Genomic DNA, 18,356 nt, shown 5'->3' on the forward strand with positions numbered 1-18,356 from the left:
GCCATTTGCCATTGCATCATCCTCATGCAATGGTATGGTATTCAATGGGATATTTGTTTAGAGACTTTTTCCTCCCATTATTGCCAATTCTGTGAACAATGAATTACTTCAGTGGAAAACTCCATGCCGTCTTTGCTGAAAAATCATGTGTGCAATTATATTCCTTTGTGCTTTCATTGGTTTGTGTGTTATAAAAGAAAGCACTTAAAAAATACAAAATTGCCCAGGGATGCCTGGCTGGCTCAGTCAGTGGAGCATGCGACTCTTGATCTCAGAGTTGTAAGTTCGAGTCCCACGTTGGTTGTAGAGATTACTTAAAACAAAACAAAACAAAACAAAAACAACAAAAAAAAAAAGACAAAATAGCCCAGACTAAAGAAAAATGAAATCCAAATTATGGGCTCTTTTCCTCCCTGGGCATTGTATCATTTACCTTCAGTATGATGTCACCAACTACAGGGTTTAGGGAACTTGAGAGAGATCAGACAGCTGGTAACCAGTGGAGCCAAGATTTGAACCCAAGCATTCTGGCTGCAGAGTCCAAATTCTTGATATTACTGTATAGTTCATTCCACAACACACACAGAGCTCTGTGGTTAGGTAAGAAAGAGAAATTCTCCCAACCCTACCTTTTGGGTCTCCCAAAGAAAACCTGGCTTACTGCCAGATCATTCTTCAAAGAAGTTCTACTAAATGCCATACTGACCAATCACACAGAGACTGCAATCCAACATTTTAGAGCTTCACGATTAAGTATGTAGGCAGTCAAAGATTATCAGACATTCAAGAAAAGAGAAAGTCTAAATAAGAAAAAAAAAAAAAAAGAAACTCAGAAACAATACAAGGACTAGAAGAAATGCTTTTTAAAATCCACTGTATTTAATATCTTCAGACCCCCCCCCCATAACATATGAAACAACAGGATATTTAAGAAAAATAAAAGACAGAAATGGCACCTTAGAGGGGCACCTGGGTGGCACCTCAGTGGGTTAAGTCTCTGCCCTGGGCTCAGGTCATGATCCCAGAGTCCTGGGATCGAGCCCCACATTGGGCTCTCTGCTCAGCAGGGAGCCTGCCTCCTCTGATGTCTCTCTCTGCCTGCCTCTCTGCCTGCTTGTGATCTCTGCCTGTCAAATAAATAAATAAAATCTTAAAAAAAAAAAAAAGGAAATGGCACCTTAGAAATTATAAGTTTGAAAACAGAAGATCTCAATAGCATAAAGGACAAGAAAATTAGAAGATCAATTCAAGGGGCACCTGGGTGGCTCAGTGGGTTAAAGCCTCTGCCTTCAGCTCGGGTCATGATCCCAGGGTCCTGGGATCAAGCCCCACATCTCTGCTGAGCAGAGAGCCCGCTTCCTCCTCTCTCTCTGCCTGCCTCTCTGCCTACTTGTGATCTCTGTCTGTCAAATAAATAAATAAAATATTTAAAAAAAAAAAAAAAAGAAGATCAATTCAAGTGGTATGATGTTTAGTTAACTAGAGTTCCAAAAAAGAGAAAGAAACAAAGGGGAAGAAATTAGCAAAGTGAGAAGAATATATTTTCCCAGAAAGGAAAGGCATGAATTTCCATATTAAGAAGGGCTAAGTGATATGATTTCACTCATATGTGGAATTTAAGAAACAAAACAGATGAGCATATGGTAAGGGAAGGAAAAAGAAAATAAGATGAAATCAGAGAGGAAGACAAACAATAAGAGACTCTTAACTCTAGGGAACAAACTGAGGGTTGCTGGAGGGGAGTTGGGTAGGGGATGGGGTAACAGGTGATCGGCATTAAGAAGGGCACTTGATGTAATGAGGACTGGGTGTTACATGCATCTGATGAATCACTAATCACTAAATTCTACCCCTGAAACTAATAATACATTATATGTTAACTAAATTGAATTTAAATAAAAAATTTTTTAAAAGAAGGGCTAAGTTACCACAATAATTAATGAAAAAACACTTGATTCATAGCAAATCACTATGAGATATCAGAATACATTGGTCTAAAAAAGACTGAAGGAAACAGAAAGGGAATGGCAAAGGACTTCGCAGCAGCAGCAATAATAGGGACTAGAAGGCAGCGGAGGAGGCTTCAGCATTCTGAGAAAAACTGATTTTCATCTGGGCATTCTATACCCAGCCAAACTACGAAGTGTGTGGTAGAATAAAGACATTTTCAGATATTCAAGGACTCAAAAATTACCTTGCATGTGCCCTTTTAGAAAAACTACTAAAGTATGTATTTTAGAAAAACAGAATTAAATCGAGAAATAAACAGTGGGGTCCAAGAAAAAAAGAATCCAACACAGAAGAATGATAAAAATGAGTCCCAAAGCAATAGCATACTGGAAGTGGAGAGAAAGAAACCATCCAAACTGGAAAAAAACAGAGGCAAAAGACAGGAAAATCTCAGAGGGAGGAAAGTAGAACCAATAAAATGTTTAGAAATTTTTTAATGAAAGAAATGTTTAGTAACCATGTGACCTATCTCCTGGAACATTTGAAAAAATATTGACAATAGGTCTAAAGAAAAGCTAACAAAAAAATGAAGTGATGATCAGCTCTGGGTAAAACAAAATGCAGTATATTAAAGGAAACATAATTATAGTAACCTACGTGGCTTTGCAGAGACAGTATTTACACAGTCATAATAATCTAAGTAGTAATTTAGTCAAAGCTTGTGCTATAAATAGTGGGGAAGGAAAGAGAAAATAGAGCATAGGAGAGAAGAGAAATTATCATCTACATGACTGAGAGTCAATAACTAACACCTGAAATTAATCAATAAATAGTAGTGTATGTATACGCAAGAAAATCTCAGGATAATCAATCAATCAATCAATCAATCTCAGATAAATGAGAGGCTGGTTTATTGGTCTCCTCCAGAGACGGAAGGAGGGAGACCAGGGACCAGGGTGAGAAGGAGACTTTTCTTTGTTTTTATTCTTTTTTCCTTTCAAATCTTGAACTATGTACATATATTAGCAATTTTTAATTAAAAAAATAATTAAAAGAAATAGCATAAAGCGGATAATTTTTAGAAACATGAAACAGCAAATAGAAGAAGGGCTAAGAAATGTTGAAAGGGGTCGTCTTCAGGGAGGAGGACGAGAGGATGGGGGAGTAGAGGGGTAAGAGCTGTATTTAGGTATAAGCTTTTACAATTTCTATTTTATTTTAAAAATTAAGTCCATGTGTTTATTTATATAAACAAAAGGTTAAAGCAACATCAGAATATGAGAACAGTTCAGGGAGAAGCTAAGTTTAATTGGAGAGGTAAATTAAGTTAGGTGAAAGAAGTAATAACACTTTCCCCCCAACTTTCTGTCTAAAAATGTATAGTATTAAGTACATAAAAACAAAATACAACGTAAATCACAAAGCAGGGGCATGTTTCCTAGCCTTCTTTATTTTGTAGCACATTTCTAAAGTGTCAAATCTAGAATACTGATCTCAGACTATGTAACATGAGTTATAATTTTAGAGAGTCAGTAATCTACACGTTTCAGAAATTTACCAGAACCACCTAGTTGCATTATATCAATGAAACAAATTAGTTTTAAGTATGGCTAACTACACTTGGGTAGCATAATTTATTTTGACTATAAGCTCTTAGAAAAACTAGGTAATTTCATGTATTTAGGATTCCACCACCAAAAAATATCTTACCCCTTATAGAGATACCCTGTCATCCCTCGATTCGGAGACCATGGTACATGTCTCAACCCCTTTCTTTAATTCACTTGGTCACTTGGACACAAGTGACCAAAGGAAGATCCACCCAGAACAGCATCATGGTTTCAATCTTTGTAGTCTGCTGGGGCTGACTCAAATAGGAAAGAGGATGTCTTCTTATTAGCAGGACGTCATTTTAACTGAAGCCTACAATGATAGAGACCAATGCCTGCCATATCACTTGCTCCACCAACTGCTGGTTCTCATTTACTCATTCACTTACTGTGATGGTTAATTTTATACGTGAACTTGACAGAGACACAGTGCGCTCAGATATCTGATCAAATATTATTCTGGATGTTTCTGCAAAGTTGTTTTTGGATGAGATTAATGATTTAATTGGTAGAATAAAGCAGATTGCCCTCCATAATGTGAGCGGACGTCATCCAATTAGTTGAAGGACTGAACAGAATGAAAAGATGGCCCCTCTGCTGAGTAAGAGAGAATTCACCAGCAGACTGCCTTTGGATTTCATCTACAACATTGGCCCTTCCTGCCTAATGGCTTTTGAACTGGACAACAGACTCTCCCTTAGTCTCCAGCCTGATGTCCCACCCTACAGATTGGACTTGTCAACCTCCATAATCATGTGAGCCAATTCCTAATAATGATGATGATGATGATGATGCAGGGATGCCTGGGTATCTCAGTCAGTTAAGCATCTGCCTTCAGCTCAGGTCATGATCCCAGGGTCCTGGGATGGAGCCCCACCTCAGGCTCCCTCCCTGCTCAGCAGGGAGTCTGCTTCTCACTCCCCCTCTGCCTGTCCCCACCCCTGCTCATGCTCTCTCACTCTCTCTGTCAAATAAGTAAATGTAGTCTTTTAAAAAATCATAATAATACACACCCAGTAGGCTCTGTTTCTCTGAAGAACACTGACCGATACAGTCATTCAAACAAATATTTATTTAATACAGACTACATGCCAAGTAGTAAGCTAAGTACCAGGATAAAAAGTTAAAACTATAGTCCCTATCCTTCAAGATTTAGGAATTTGGCAATAATAGAAACAATAAACAGTTTCCCCTAAGAGTAAGTTGGCAAAGTTGGCCTCATAGAGATACAACGTGCACACGGATTCCATTTAGGAGCTTTAGGCTTTTTTTGTGGGCTTATTCATGATGAGAGCTTGACCAAGTTTGCTTAAGCACTTGGGTATATCCAGTCTTGCATTATCCGTTTTCTTCTAGAGGATGAAAGTTTCCAGTGCAATACCATAAATTTCCATCCCCTAAGAAGGGGACAGTGCATTTATTTGATAGCGGTCCATGGAGTAACCTTGCTTGTGCTTTTGTGTGGGTCTCAGACATAGTTTCCACCTTGGAACACTGCCCAGTATTCAGTCATCTGGGACATTTGTCCAACCTCCCTTACAAGTGGTTGGCTTGTGAGAGCTAGGTGATACTAAGAAAACTAGTAAGTACACTGGATGTCTGTGAGATTTCTTTGAGCACGAACCATTCACCAGGTAGGGAGCTCAAAATAAAACCCAACATGGGCAACACACTATTCGAAGGGATTCTGCTGTGTACTATATGGTGTGCAGAGTATATTGGAAAGAGGAATGTCTTTAAAGTCAGACAGGTCTGAGTCAAACTCCTGCACATGTTTCTTATTAGCCAGGAACCTTGGAGAGTTTATCCAACCTGCCAGCTTCGGTTTTCTCACCTCTAAAAGGAGGACAGCAATACCTTGTCATGGGATTTCTGTCAGGACTGAATGGAGTGGTGCACACACCGTGATAGGAATGATGCCTGCCCTGTGGTACATATGTTCCTTCAGCAGAGGTTACTTTTTCAAAATTTCTAAAATGATTTTATTCATTTTTTTGAGAGAGTGAAAGCTAGAAAGAGAATACCAGTGGTGAGAAGGAGCAGAGGAGGGGGTGAAGCAGACACCCTGCTGAGCAGGGAGCTTAAGGATATGGGGCTCCATCCCAGGAGTCTGGGATCTTGACCTGAGCAGAGGGCAGAGGCTTAACTGTCTGAGTCACCCAGGTGCCCCAGCAGGAGAGGTGGCTTTTTAACACAGAGCATGGATTTGTCTTTGATCCACCTCCGTGCATGTAAGAGCAGCAGGGTTGGTCATAAACAATTGCTCGCAATTTTTTTTTTAAATAAAAGAAGGATTACAGTCTCCGTTTCAAAAATTTGTATTGTACTTTTAGAACAAAGGACCTATTTTAGTTCAAAGGACAACAAAATCTTTGTTACTCAGAATACTAGAGAATCCTAGAGAATGGATGGTAAACAGAAGTCCAGAAAGTGTGATCAATGAAGAGTTAATTCACATGCCAAGATGATCATACCTCCCTCTCCTTCCTAGGGAAACATCAGGGTAACTGAAAGACCAGAAAATTCAAAGCATTATTGTTTGTAAGGCAGAGAGCTAGCTCCCAACCCCTGCAAACTTTTTTACAAAATGAAGCCAGGAAAACAATCATCTTCTAAAAATCTGAATACCAACTTACAAAACTACTTTGTGTTCCTCTGGGGAAACTAATGAGATCAGTGATTTTTGCTGGACTGAGAAATGCTTATTCCTAGAACCTTGATGAGGCGGTGAGTGTCAGATAACACAGCTTATTCTGCTCAATGATTACGCTTAACAAAGACAAACCCCAAGGAATTAAGGAAAGGAGGGAAAGGAAAAGCGGAGAGAACAATTTCAGAGACATACTGCAGTCAGCGGGGTCATAAAAAGATGTTTCAAAACCACAGTGTGAAGACTGCAACTGACTCATATTCTAAAAATTGCCCTGAACAGTTCTGGAAAGTTGTATAATAAAGATACAACAGTGGAAACGTATGACTCGTTGTCAAACCAAAAGCACAGTAAAGTTGTAACTTTTACTCAAAATAGCTCAAAATAATGAGTTGTGAAGACATGACTGAGAAGAATAATACAGTCACAGAAATTAGGTAATCTTATATGATAAAAGTGTTGAGTACTAAATTGCCACAAAGTTCGTCTGCAGTAAATAGTAGTAATCGGCTGTCGCAGCTTACTACATTATTATACTCAGAGCTACTAGTAGTTCTCCAGAAAGGCTGGAAGTCAATGTGATTCTGATTAGGGATGACAAGGTCTCCTGGCAAACCATCTTGGGAGATCATTTTTTACAGATTTAGGGAAGTATCCTTAAATCCTGATTAATATGAAATTATAGTATTAAAGTTTGAATTACGGACACGAGAGAGAAGACAAAATCCAAGCACAGATTCATATGTTCATGCAGGAATTTGTGAGGCCATATGTTTTTATGTAAGTGCTACAAGAAAACTTCCACTTCCTAAAGAGTCGATGGTGACTCCATATTGTCCTGGAAGCAAGTTTAAAGTCTTTATTCTGATACGGAAGCCAGGTGAAGTCCCATCTTATGTCATGTCTTGCTAACAATACTCATCACAGGCTGATCACCTGTGTGCCATGAGCCGGGCTGGACCCTTGACATCATTCTTCTTTTTCTTTAAAATCATGCAGTGGTTGTCCCCATTGACAGATGAGGAAACAGAGACTCTGCATGTTACAGCAAACTGCTAACGGTCACACACCTTTAGAATACAAATCGCAATCATCCGACTCCAGAAAGAAGGCCTCTTCTTCTTCCTACCCATTAACCACCCAAAGTGAGAGCCAAATACTGCTCATTCAGCCTTTCAGGCCACTGCATGAACCGTTTGCTTTTAGGGGATAAATGCCTCCACTTCTGCTTATCTTTCCAGCTCTAGACCCTCTCTCAAAGTTCAGGAGCCACCCCAGAGTCCCCTGACTATACCTGTAAACATCAGTGTCCCCCTCTGTGACCTTGGCAGAGAACAGACCACCTAAAACTCTTGGCCCATCATCTGATGAGTCAGGCTACCACTCTAGCTAACACTTTGTTACATTCTTTATCTGGTTTTTTGGTGTGTCATCTTTTCTTCTAAACACGCTGGCAAGAGCTAATTTTAGAAATTATCATATGCTTCCCCATATTATACTCAGTGGGAAAAACAGTAATTCTTTAATAGATTTAATTTAAAATACCCATTCCAATTTTTGAGCACTTTGTGCCTCACTATATCTGACTACACATTAAAAGGATAATTTACTTCTTAGCTTGCTACCCTATGATAATAATCTGCTTTAAAATAAATTAAAACTTTGAATGGAATTGCTTTTTTAAAATCAATTATAGTTCATAGTATCACATAATTGAGCTTTTCTAATATTCTTACTCATCTCTGTAGGTGTGCTAACAACACTGACTTCATCTTTGGCCCTCCCATCTTGTTCACACGCACCCCAAGACCTCCCTTGAGGCTACATGTTCCAGGCCCCATGGAGGTTAATGTATGACCTGACTGGAATGATGGAAAGCTTGTTCTCATCATCCCTAAAGTGGCTCATACAAGGCGTCACTTAAGTAACTAGTAGAGATGACTGTTGCCCAGAAGGCCCCACTTGAGGTATCTAGTAGAGATCTTCTGGTGCCAGATGGCATCACTAATCTGTGACCTCACTACCATGCCCCCTGCTCTATCAAAGCTGGCGACTTGGTGGAGACTAGAGGCAGAGGATGGCTGTCTACTGCCCGGACCATCTACCCACCTGCCCAAGCCCCCTATCAGTAAGTTACACTGAATAAAATTTTGTGTAATGCTATGGAGTAGCTTGCTTTGTTCTGTGGTCCTAACACGCCTTCACAGTCTGGAGGATACTTTACTGACACTCCTCTACCTTCTGACAATCTCCTTACAGTAAGAATCCTCAATTCTGCAGGATGGAGATGAGTAGTCATGAGTATACATTTGCATTTTAGCCAAGAGTATCAAATTTCCCCTTTGCCATTTTTTTTACATACAACACAAAGTTCAAAAACTTGGATTGGTGTGTTTTACCTTTTCTCTTTGTCCCTGGCACACTGAAGTGGATCTTCTGTTAGGACTGAACTTGCCAAAAGAGGAGAAGCCACCAGAAAGTTCTAGAATGGAGAGGCAACCAGATGAGCCACCTCAAGTCAAAAGGCTAGATGCCCATGTGAGGCCTGGTGGACAAGTCCATTGGCCAGGACTTTCCATAGGCGACCTGTCATTATCAAGCCAGAAATGGGCAGAACTTGTTCCAGGTCCTGCGGCAAGGCAATTGACATATTTAATAAGCTGCCTGGGCCACAGGAGGAAGAAAGACAGACATCAAGCAAGGCTGATCCCAAAGGACCCTCCACAGGTTGGTCCCTTGACTAAAAGGAGCATAGAGTAGGAGGGAATCTTAGGTACTGACTTTTTCTGGGCCATAGTCCTGAGGCTGGACTGTCAGGTTCTCAAACAGGCCTCATGATACCCCATCATATATCCTGGTCCTTGGAAGCTGGTTCCCAACTGGCTTATGAGGAGAAATGTGTTCATCTAGGAATCCAGTACAAGAATCAAACCTTTTTTTTCCTGCACTCACTGGGAAAGAGGGGGGATTATACCAGAGGGGAGCACCTGGGTCCCACCTACGATCTAGGCAGCCCAATATCAGGATTGATGTGGCTTCTGCTCCTCCAAGAACTCATTTCTGGGTCTTGCAACCAGAAGCCAAGGAATGCCTATTTCCTTTCCTTTTTTTCTGGGAAATAGGCAGCTGCTAAAGAATGTTGATTTCTGGGGCACCTGGGTGGCTCAGTGGGTTAAGCCGCTGCCTTCGGCTCAGGTCATGATCTCAGGGTCCTGGGATCGAGTCCCGCATCGGGCTCTCTGCTCAGCAGGGGAGAGGGAGCCTGCTTCCCTCTCTCTCTCTCTCTCTGCCTGCCTCTCCATCTACTTGTAATCTCTCTCTGTCAAATAAATAAATAAAAAATCTTTAAAAAAAAAAAAGAATGTTGATTTCTTTTTTTTTTTTTTAAGATTTTATTTATTTGACAGAGAGAGAGATCACGAGTAGGCAGAGAGGCAGGCAGAGAGGGGAAGCAGGCTCCCTGCTGAGCATAGAGCCCTATGCGGGGCTCAATCCCAGGACCCTGAGATCATGACCTGAGCTGAAGGCAGAGGCTTAACCCACTGAGGCACCCAGGCACCCCAAGAATGTTGATTTCATTTAGATACAGTGCCACCTGGCTTGACAAAGCTGTTGTGAACAAAGCTGCCTTCTGCTCATCAGCGCTGGGGTAAATGTTCATCTCCTCTATGCCCAGTCCCTGCCGCCTTGAACACATGGGCCTCTGGTCAGGGTGGAAGTGCTTCATCACTGGGAAGGGAGGGAGGTACCACCCTAGTCTTAGCCCTACAGAGAGGAACAGTCAGAAAGATGCAGATGTCCTGCCTTCCTGTTACTTTACCCCCTGCCTCCAACATCCACACACAATAACAGCACCCCTCATCCTATGGGTAGAAGCAGGGGGAAATCTAGTCCAATCACATTTTTAGGTCTGAATTTTTTCTACCTCTGGTAAAGAAATGCTCATCTATGGGAAGTGGTGCTGAATGCCTCCTCTTTTCTCATGGAGACATATTATTTTCCATGCTTGTGTAGCTCAGGGAAAAGTAGGGAAATTTTAAAAGATGTGTGAACAGAGAACTTTTTTTTTTCTTAAATTTTTTATAATTTGTTTGTTTAAGACAGAGAAAGACAGATCATAGGTAGGCAGAATAGCAGGCTGGGGGGGGGGGGGGCGGGCAGACTCCCTGCTGAGCAGAAAGCCCATTGCCCGTGCTTGATCCCAGGACCCTGAGATCATGACCTGAGTCAAAGGCAGAGACTTAACCCACTGAGCCACCCAGCTGCCCCGAACGGTGAACTTTCAAAGTCCCATTTATGTGGCTCATGGTTCATGCTTATATGCGTTTGTTTTTCCCAAATCAAAGAGACACCAGAAGGCAGCTGTGAGGCAGTTCCCAGCTCCCACAGAATGAATCAAGCCTCCTAATCTTCATTCACCCCATCTCCATGACCAGCAGAGGGAGCCAGAGAGTCCTGAGGGGTTATCTCCTACCTTAGGGTCCAGAGTCACTACCCCGGTCTCCAGGGGCCAGCCTCTTAACTTGAAGTCAGGGGAAGGTCAGGGAACTAGACACATTTTCCTCATCCAAATAATTCAAAGAGATCTACTGAGGAGTAGATGCTTAAGACAGGAAGACACATACCTTCAGAGAGAACGAAGCCAAGAAATTTTTAAGTTAAAAAGAAAGCATTAATAGGGGCATCTGGGTGGCTCCGTCGGTTAAGGTCTGACTTCTGATTTCGACTCAGGTCCTGATCTCAGGGCCATGAGATTGAGCCCCAAGGTGCCACCCAGGCGCCCCAGCACAATGTACTTTTAAATGCTCTACTTTTAATTAGTTACTAACCTTTAAAGAGCTGGAGAGTTCATATTAATAAATTTGAAAACCACATTTCCAGATTTTTTTTTAAGATTTTATTTATTTATTTGACAGAGATCACAAGTAGGCAGAGAGAGAAAGAGAGAGGGGGAGAGAGAGGGAAGCAGGCTTCTGCTGAGCAGAGATCCCCATGTGGGGCTTGATCCCAGGACCCTGGGATCACGACCTGAGCCGAAAGTAGAGGCTTTAACCCACTGAGCCACCCAGGCACCCCTCCAGATTTTTTTGATAAAGCAGAAGATCTGGCAAACCTTGCTGACAACGACTCACGGATCACACCTGCCCTCCCTAGTTAACCCCACCAAGCCCCTGGCCTTCCTCAGTCCTTTATACTCCCTACTGGACCCTGCGGCAGTGGACTTTGCCATCCTAGGCATGACCAGTGTTTTTCTCTCTAGTGTTTCACCTAGGGAGCTCTGACAAATTATCCACACTTGCACTCTGACGAGATAAGTCAGAATCTGGGCCTGGAGAGAGACCCAAGCCACGAAAGTGTCTAAAGTCCCCAAATGACTTTTACATACGGCCAGGTTTAAGAATGGCTAAGTCTAGACCATGAAGGGTGGAGGATCAATTATTCTCTTCTTGAAGCTCCTCAGTGGCTTATTTTACCATTTTTGAGTTTTTCTTTGCATCCTACCAAAATCTGGTTTTCTCTTTTTCCATTCCTCCAGCAGCTTACAAAGCCCTAAGTTTTCATTTGTTTTTTTTAGTTTTTCTTCTTTTTCCTTAAGTTATTTTCATTGTTCCATTCTCAACCCCTCCTCCAGCTTCTCTGCATTTTTAAATAGATTTTATTTTTAAGTAACCTCTGTACCCAGTGTGGGGCTAAAACTCACAGCCCCAAGATCAAGAGTTGTATGATCTTCCAACAGGGAGCTAGACAGGTACCCGTCTCCACATTCTTTTTAAAGTACAATGGACAAAATTAGAAATGCTAACCATTATTTTACTAGAGTAGAATTCAGTAGTGGTATTTATTTCTGGTTGAATGTCATACTTAAAATCTCAGAATCACATTTATTTCCTTTCATAACACTTTTTTTCTTTTCTTCACTTAATCATGCCCTGGCTTCTGTTAACAGGGAACTCAATTGCAAAAATCTGAGAAATCACACTCTGTGATGGAAAGAAAACCAGGATTTGGGGCAAATTAAAGTACCAAATATCAAATCTCATTTTCAGCTGAGAGAGAGAGACCTTTCCCCAGGGCCATAACCCGACATGTAAAATTAAAGGGGACATAAGCATGTCCATAATGGTTTTAGTTCTTTAGTTCTTTGTCTGTAAACTAAATTACAATCAATCGACCAGCCTATTTTTAGGCAAATTCTAAGCTTTTTTAAAAAGTAGACTCCACATCCAGGATGGGGCTTGAACACAGGACCCCCAAAATCAAGACCTGAGCTGAGAGCAAGAGATTCATGTTTAACCAACGAAGTCATCCAGGCACAGCCCTCCACTTTTTAAAAAAAATCTGTTTTTTAAGTAATCTCTATACCCAACATGGGGCTTGAACTAACAACCCTGAGATGGAGATTCGCATCCTCTATGGCCTGAGCCAGTCAAGCGCCCCTCTAAGCTAATTTCTAAGCTAATCCTCAACTGTCGAGTTATAACAGCAATGTTGCTTAGTGTACGATGGAACTGGAAGACTAGCACAAATGGTAGCCTATCTCGGTGAGGTAGTAATTTGTTGTACCTGTTTTACAGATTAAGAAACTGAGGCCTTGAAAGCATAAACAGCTTGCCCGCAGCTGACAGCCCACACACCCAGCATCTGATGGGTCCTGGCTCTGGCTGGCCCTTTGGAGAAGGTAAACCTAAGGTAAACCTTTCCATAGTCATCAGCCCCTGACGCTGGGTACCAGACACCACATCAAGCAATCGAGCCTTGGAGACAGCAACTGCTAGGCTCTAGAACCAGCAAGAGCAGAGACTGGGTCTCAACATCACACATTCGGGCCTGAACCAGATCACCATCAAAATGCACACGAAACCTTGAACGTGACATTCTGGAGTCAACGGACTCTCTTAAATGCTTCTTGGAACCCCTTAGGAAAAGCCAACGTTCTCTCAGAAATACATATACTACGCTGCGACCCTTGCTTGCATAATGCCAGCTCTGTAAAGCTGGAAATCCTATCCAGAGGGGGGGAAAAATACATGGACACGTTGAACTACAAGATTTCCTCTCGACATAGATAGTTAAAAAAAAAAAAAAAAAAAGAGCAAGCAAACAACAACAACAACAAAACTCAAAACGCCACACCCCTCCACCCTCAGTTTGAGGAGAAAGGACGGAATTACTGTCTGTTCTCCGAAAATGTCTGCCTTAGAACCCAATACGTGAGGCGGGGAAGGGAAGGGTTGGGTGTGGGGCTTGGGGAGAGCGGGAGGACCACGAGGCTAGAAAATCCCAAAGGCGCAGAGATCCCCAAGGAACGCGCCCCGCCCTCCGGCGCCGCGCCCACGCCGGGGGGCCTCTGCAAGGACGCACCGCGACGGTCACTGCGCCGCGCACACAGGTTCCCCGGGCGGGGAAACACTGGCCTCATCTCGAAAAAGACCAGAGATAACAGGGCTACGCCGGCTGCCTAGACCCGAGGGCAGCTTCTTTGTGCATCCGTCGCCAAGCCCGGCGCTAGAAACCGGGCGCTCACGCCCCCTTCTCCAGTCGCCCGAGCGGTCGCCCCCTCGCCGCGCCGGCGCGCACCACTTCCAGACGAGGCGTGGCGACGTGCGCGGCGCGGCCCCCGGCAGCCCGATCCCCGCGCGCCCGCCGGTGCTTTCGCCGCCTGTGCGTCCGCGCGACCGGGCTGGCAGCCGTGCCCCTGAGCCGAGCCGCCCGCCAGCCTCGCGGAGCCCGGGATACTCACGCGTCCGAGTGTTCGCGGGGAGGGCGCGCACCGCCCCCGCCCCCGCTGAGGAGGCGACAGAGCGCGGAGAGCCAGCTCTCGGGCCGCCTGAAGGGACTAGCGGGCGGCCGGCTGAAAGCCCCTCATGTTCTGCAAGCTCGCTCAAAATGCTCCTTGGTGCCGCCGACGCAGCCGCCAGGTTTAATAACTATGTCAGGCAGCCCCTCCCCCCCATAAAGAGCCACCGAGATGACAGGCTGGGGAGCGAGGTCCGCATGTTCCACCGCAGTCACCCTGCCTCCGCCCCAGCGGTGCCGCGGCGGGAACGACTGTGCAGGGACCGACCGGGACAAAGGTTCGAGGGCCAGCCGTGACCGGGGATTTCTCCCGAAGCCTCAGTCCTTTGCTCTTGGCTCTTCGCGTAAATCTGATACCCTTCCCAGCAGTATCTGTGAAACAAAAGGAGAGGCGGGCGCCTTCCTGGTTAACCTGACCTGCGTCTCAAATGTCAAGGGGACTTCTACGTAAAGGAACGCAGCAAACCTCGACCTTATTTATACTAGATGTCTGGGCATTGATAGGATAATCTGGCACCTTGCTCAATGCACGCAGGAAGCTCATCGAGCTGTTTCCCATCACGTTTTAGGGGCTCCCGCTAACGTTCCCGCCTCTGCAGAGAATTCTGGCCAACAGAACCTTACTGTCTGGGGGAGCTCCTTTGCAGATCCTCCTTAACCTGGACCATCTCCGACGCGCTGACAGCTCCTCGAGAGCGACTGGATTTTGTTAAGCCGGAAGGAATTCGTGGTTCTCTTTTGCAAGTAAAATATCTCTCGGAAAGTAGTGCTTTTAAAAGACATGTACATCTAACCCGATGCAGGGCGCACTGCAGCCTGCCAGCCACGCCCCGCGGCCTCCCCGGGGCCCCGCCCCGCCCCGCGGGCTCTACCCCCCGCGCGGCCCAGCCGGCCGCACCTGCCTCTGTGGGGAGCGGTTTCCGTGGAAACTCGGAGAGCGGGTTCTCCCTTGAGACTCGCTGTTGCCCTGACAACAGAGACCTAGCATTAGGCGGTCCAGGAAGGCTGTCAGTGGATGCCTGTTTTAAATGACGGATTCAGATTCACGAGGGTAGTAGGGCAGAAATAGGAGGGCCGTGGTATTTGGGAATGGAGACTGAGCCGCGCAAACCTGAACGTGGATGGGGTTAACGGACAATGCAGACCCCGGGGCGCAGCATCTCTCACTCCTCCCACCCCCCAGCAAACAAATTTATTATACTTGGCTTTAGAATGAATGCCGTCATCCCCTTCAGCGTATTTACTTTTCTCTATTTTGCTTAAGAAACTAGGTAAAAGTTTTTTAATTTTGTTTTGTTTTGTTTTGTTTTGCTTTGTTGCAATGAGTACTAGCTAGCTCCTGGGAGAAGCAAGGAGAGGCACATAAAGATGGGTGGAGCAGGGAGAGACCTCGTGGGAATAATATTTGATTAAAGATGATCTCGTGCACATAAATTAAGGAATTGTTCAGAATACAACCTTACACTATCAGGCTATGATGAATGCATGGTTATAAAATTCAGCTCTATTTCAGGTGAAGTTTTAGGTGGATAAAATGGGAAGGGTGGATGAGACTATTCATATCCATATTTGGTAAAAATCGAAATTGTTCATAAGCCATCTTGTTACCTTTGGGTATGGATATTTTATACCCATCAAACTGCAAACAGGTACTAAAAAAATAAAATGAAACAAGTTAATGCTTTGTGCAAAGTGTAACAGGGTTGAATACACACACATACCCCATACTGATTTCTCCTTACTATAAATTGTATATTTTATATCTCAGTAATTAAAAGCTTGGAATTCGTGGCATATTTGAATTAATGAGATTTTTACCATTCACATTATAATATGATGATGATAATTAACCTCTGGTTTGAGACTAAAATATGTTATCTCTGCACATATGTATATGTGTATATACATAGATAAACATATAAACAAACTTTTAAAATGACAAATGCATTTATGTAAAGTTCCATATGCATCTAATTTTCATAAAGAAAGTGACATTTCTATATTTTAAGGAAACAGCTTCTGTAAAGGAACACATACTGGAAAATTTTGTCATAAAGCAAAGACTCTTGTCAAGAAGAACTAGCTAATTTGTATGTTTTGAAAATCCACATTGTGTATCTTAAAACTGCTCTGAATCACATAATTTTGTAATCATATGACACAGATATTTATCGGCAAAGACCTCTAAAACAAAAATGTGTATGCACAGTCATAGAATAGCCACCTCCCTCACCTAATACATTTCAATTTGAAAAAAATGTATTTTAAAAAAGTATTAAACAGATGGTCACTTCTAACAAAAATTGAGAATGAACATTGTGGAAGATAGAAGAAGAGAGTAAATAATACAAAGCGATGCAATCATTTAAAAATATCTTTCTAAAATAAATGAAACTAAATGGGATCGGGAGGGACACAAACCATAGGAGACTCTTAATCTCACAAAACAAAAAAACTGAGGGTTGGGGGGGATAGGGAGAGGGTAGTGAGATTATGGACATTGGGGAGGGTATGTGCTATGGTGAGTGCTGTGAAGTGCGTAAACCTCGTGATTCACAGACCTGTACCCCTGGGGCTAATAACACATTATATGTTAATTAAAAAATTTAAAAATTTTTAAAAAGAAAAAATATCTTTCTAAAAATAATTAAAAGCAAGATGACTATCTTTACAATATTATATTAACTGCTAATATGAGATTCAAAACAATAAATAGGTCTGATCCCAATCTTTTTCAAAACAATGTGCTGTGTGTGCTGATACATATGACAATGATGAGTCAGTGGAATTCTTGGCTTTATGCTTGCCTCCATGACATGTCTCTATTTCTTTACAGTTGTCTGGATTTTCCACCACCAGCTATTGCCAGTGAGAGCAGAGTGGTTGCTTGTTCAAAAGAGTAGGCTCAGCATCTGCTAGACCTGGCCCAAGTTCCTGGTGATACTTTAAGGCTATGTATGTTTTTTCATTTGAAACATGGGCTAATAATAACATCTTCCTCATTAAGGTGGTTGGGAGGATTAAGTGGTGTAAGTAAGCCCTGAAGAACAGAAGAATGTGTTCCTTATATCAAATACATTCATTCTAGTCTGGGGGCTGTTTTCTCTAGGTTCTTAATTCTCCTTTGGATAATTCTTTTAAGATTTATTAATTTATTTGAGGAGGGTGGGCAGAGGGAAGGAAACTTCAGGCTGACTCCCTGCTGAATGCCTGATTTCAAGATTCGCAACCTGAGCTAAGAGTCCATGGCCCAACTGACTGAGCCACCCAGCCGCCCCTCCCTTAGATAATTTTGACCCTTCAATTAGACATTATCAAGTTCTATATCAGTATTATTTACATGTCCACAGTTTTTACTGATTCTCCTCATCATTCCTTTTTGCATCTCAGAAATATCTCATGAGATCATTGTCTTTTTCCTTAAAGTACATCCCTAAGAAGATTCACGGTGATGGTGTTCGTCACTCAGATCTGCTGGTTTCGGTTCGATAATATCTTCATTTTGATTTTGTTATTGAAATATAGTGTCATGACATATAATTTTAGGTTCATGGTTATTTTCAATTGGCACTTTGAAGATATCATTCATCTGTCTTCCGGCTGTGCTACTGTTGTTAAGTAACCAGCTGTCATGTAATTTTTACTTTTGTCTAGCTAATCTGTCAACCTTGAATGTTTTTTTCCTTGTTGTGCTTTTATTCTGTTATCTTAGCTCTTTAAAAATATTAAACAAACTTATTTCATATACTGTATCCAATCATTCTAATATTAGTAGTCTTTGCCGTCCAGGATTACTGTTTCAGATGACATCACTTCTTTGTTTATTCAGTGATTTTTATTTATTGTGAATTCCTGTACCTTGGAACTTGATCTACAGGACCTCTTGGAGTCCCGGGTACCACGTAGATGAACTGGGAAGGTGCGGGCACTTCTAACTTGGAGCTGCTTTAAAATAAAGTTTCAGTTTAGGGACACCTGGGTGGCTCAGTTGTTAAGTGTCTGCCCTCTGCCCAGGTCATAATCTCAGGGTCCTGGGATCAAGCTCCCTGCTCAGTGGGAAGCCTGCTTCTCCCTCTCCCTCTGCTGCTCCCCTGCTTGTGTTCCCTCTCTTGCTGTGTCTCTCTCTGTCAAATAAATAAAATGTAAAGATCTTAAAAAAAATAAAAGATCAAGTTTCAGTTTAAAGTTCTCAGGTCCATTTACATTACATCCTCTAGCAGGTATAATGTCAGGCTTAGACACTTGGGAGTGGAAGCCTGAAGTTGGGACAACTTGAGGGAGATTTTTCTGTACTTCACCCAGCATGGCTCAGATTGCCAACATCTCCTGAAGGCAAGTCGTTTTCTTGC

At 42.8% G+C, this 18,356-nt stretch overlaps 1 protein-coding gene across 1 annotated transcript in view; it reads right to left on the reverse strand.

The window, feature by feature from the left end:
• TRIM2 (tripartite motif containing 2) overlaps window positions 1-13,971 on the reverse strand; it is a 159,359-nt gene extending 145,388 nt beyond the window's left edge. The window contains exon 1 of the mRNA XM_082727306.1: window positions 13,952-13,971. The gene's annotated coding sequence lies outside the window, so the exon portion shown is untranslated. The remainder of the gene's footprint in view (window positions 1-13,951) is intronic.
• Window positions 13,972-18,356: the final 4,385 nt, after the last annotated feature.

The sequence above is a fragment of the Mustela nivalis genome, assembly GCF_964662115.1.
Source record: "Mustela nivalis genome assembly, chromosome: 4".
Taxonomy (NCBI): domain Eukaryota; kingdom Metazoa; phylum Chordata; class Mammalia; order Carnivora; family Mustelidae; genus Mustela; species Mustela nivalis.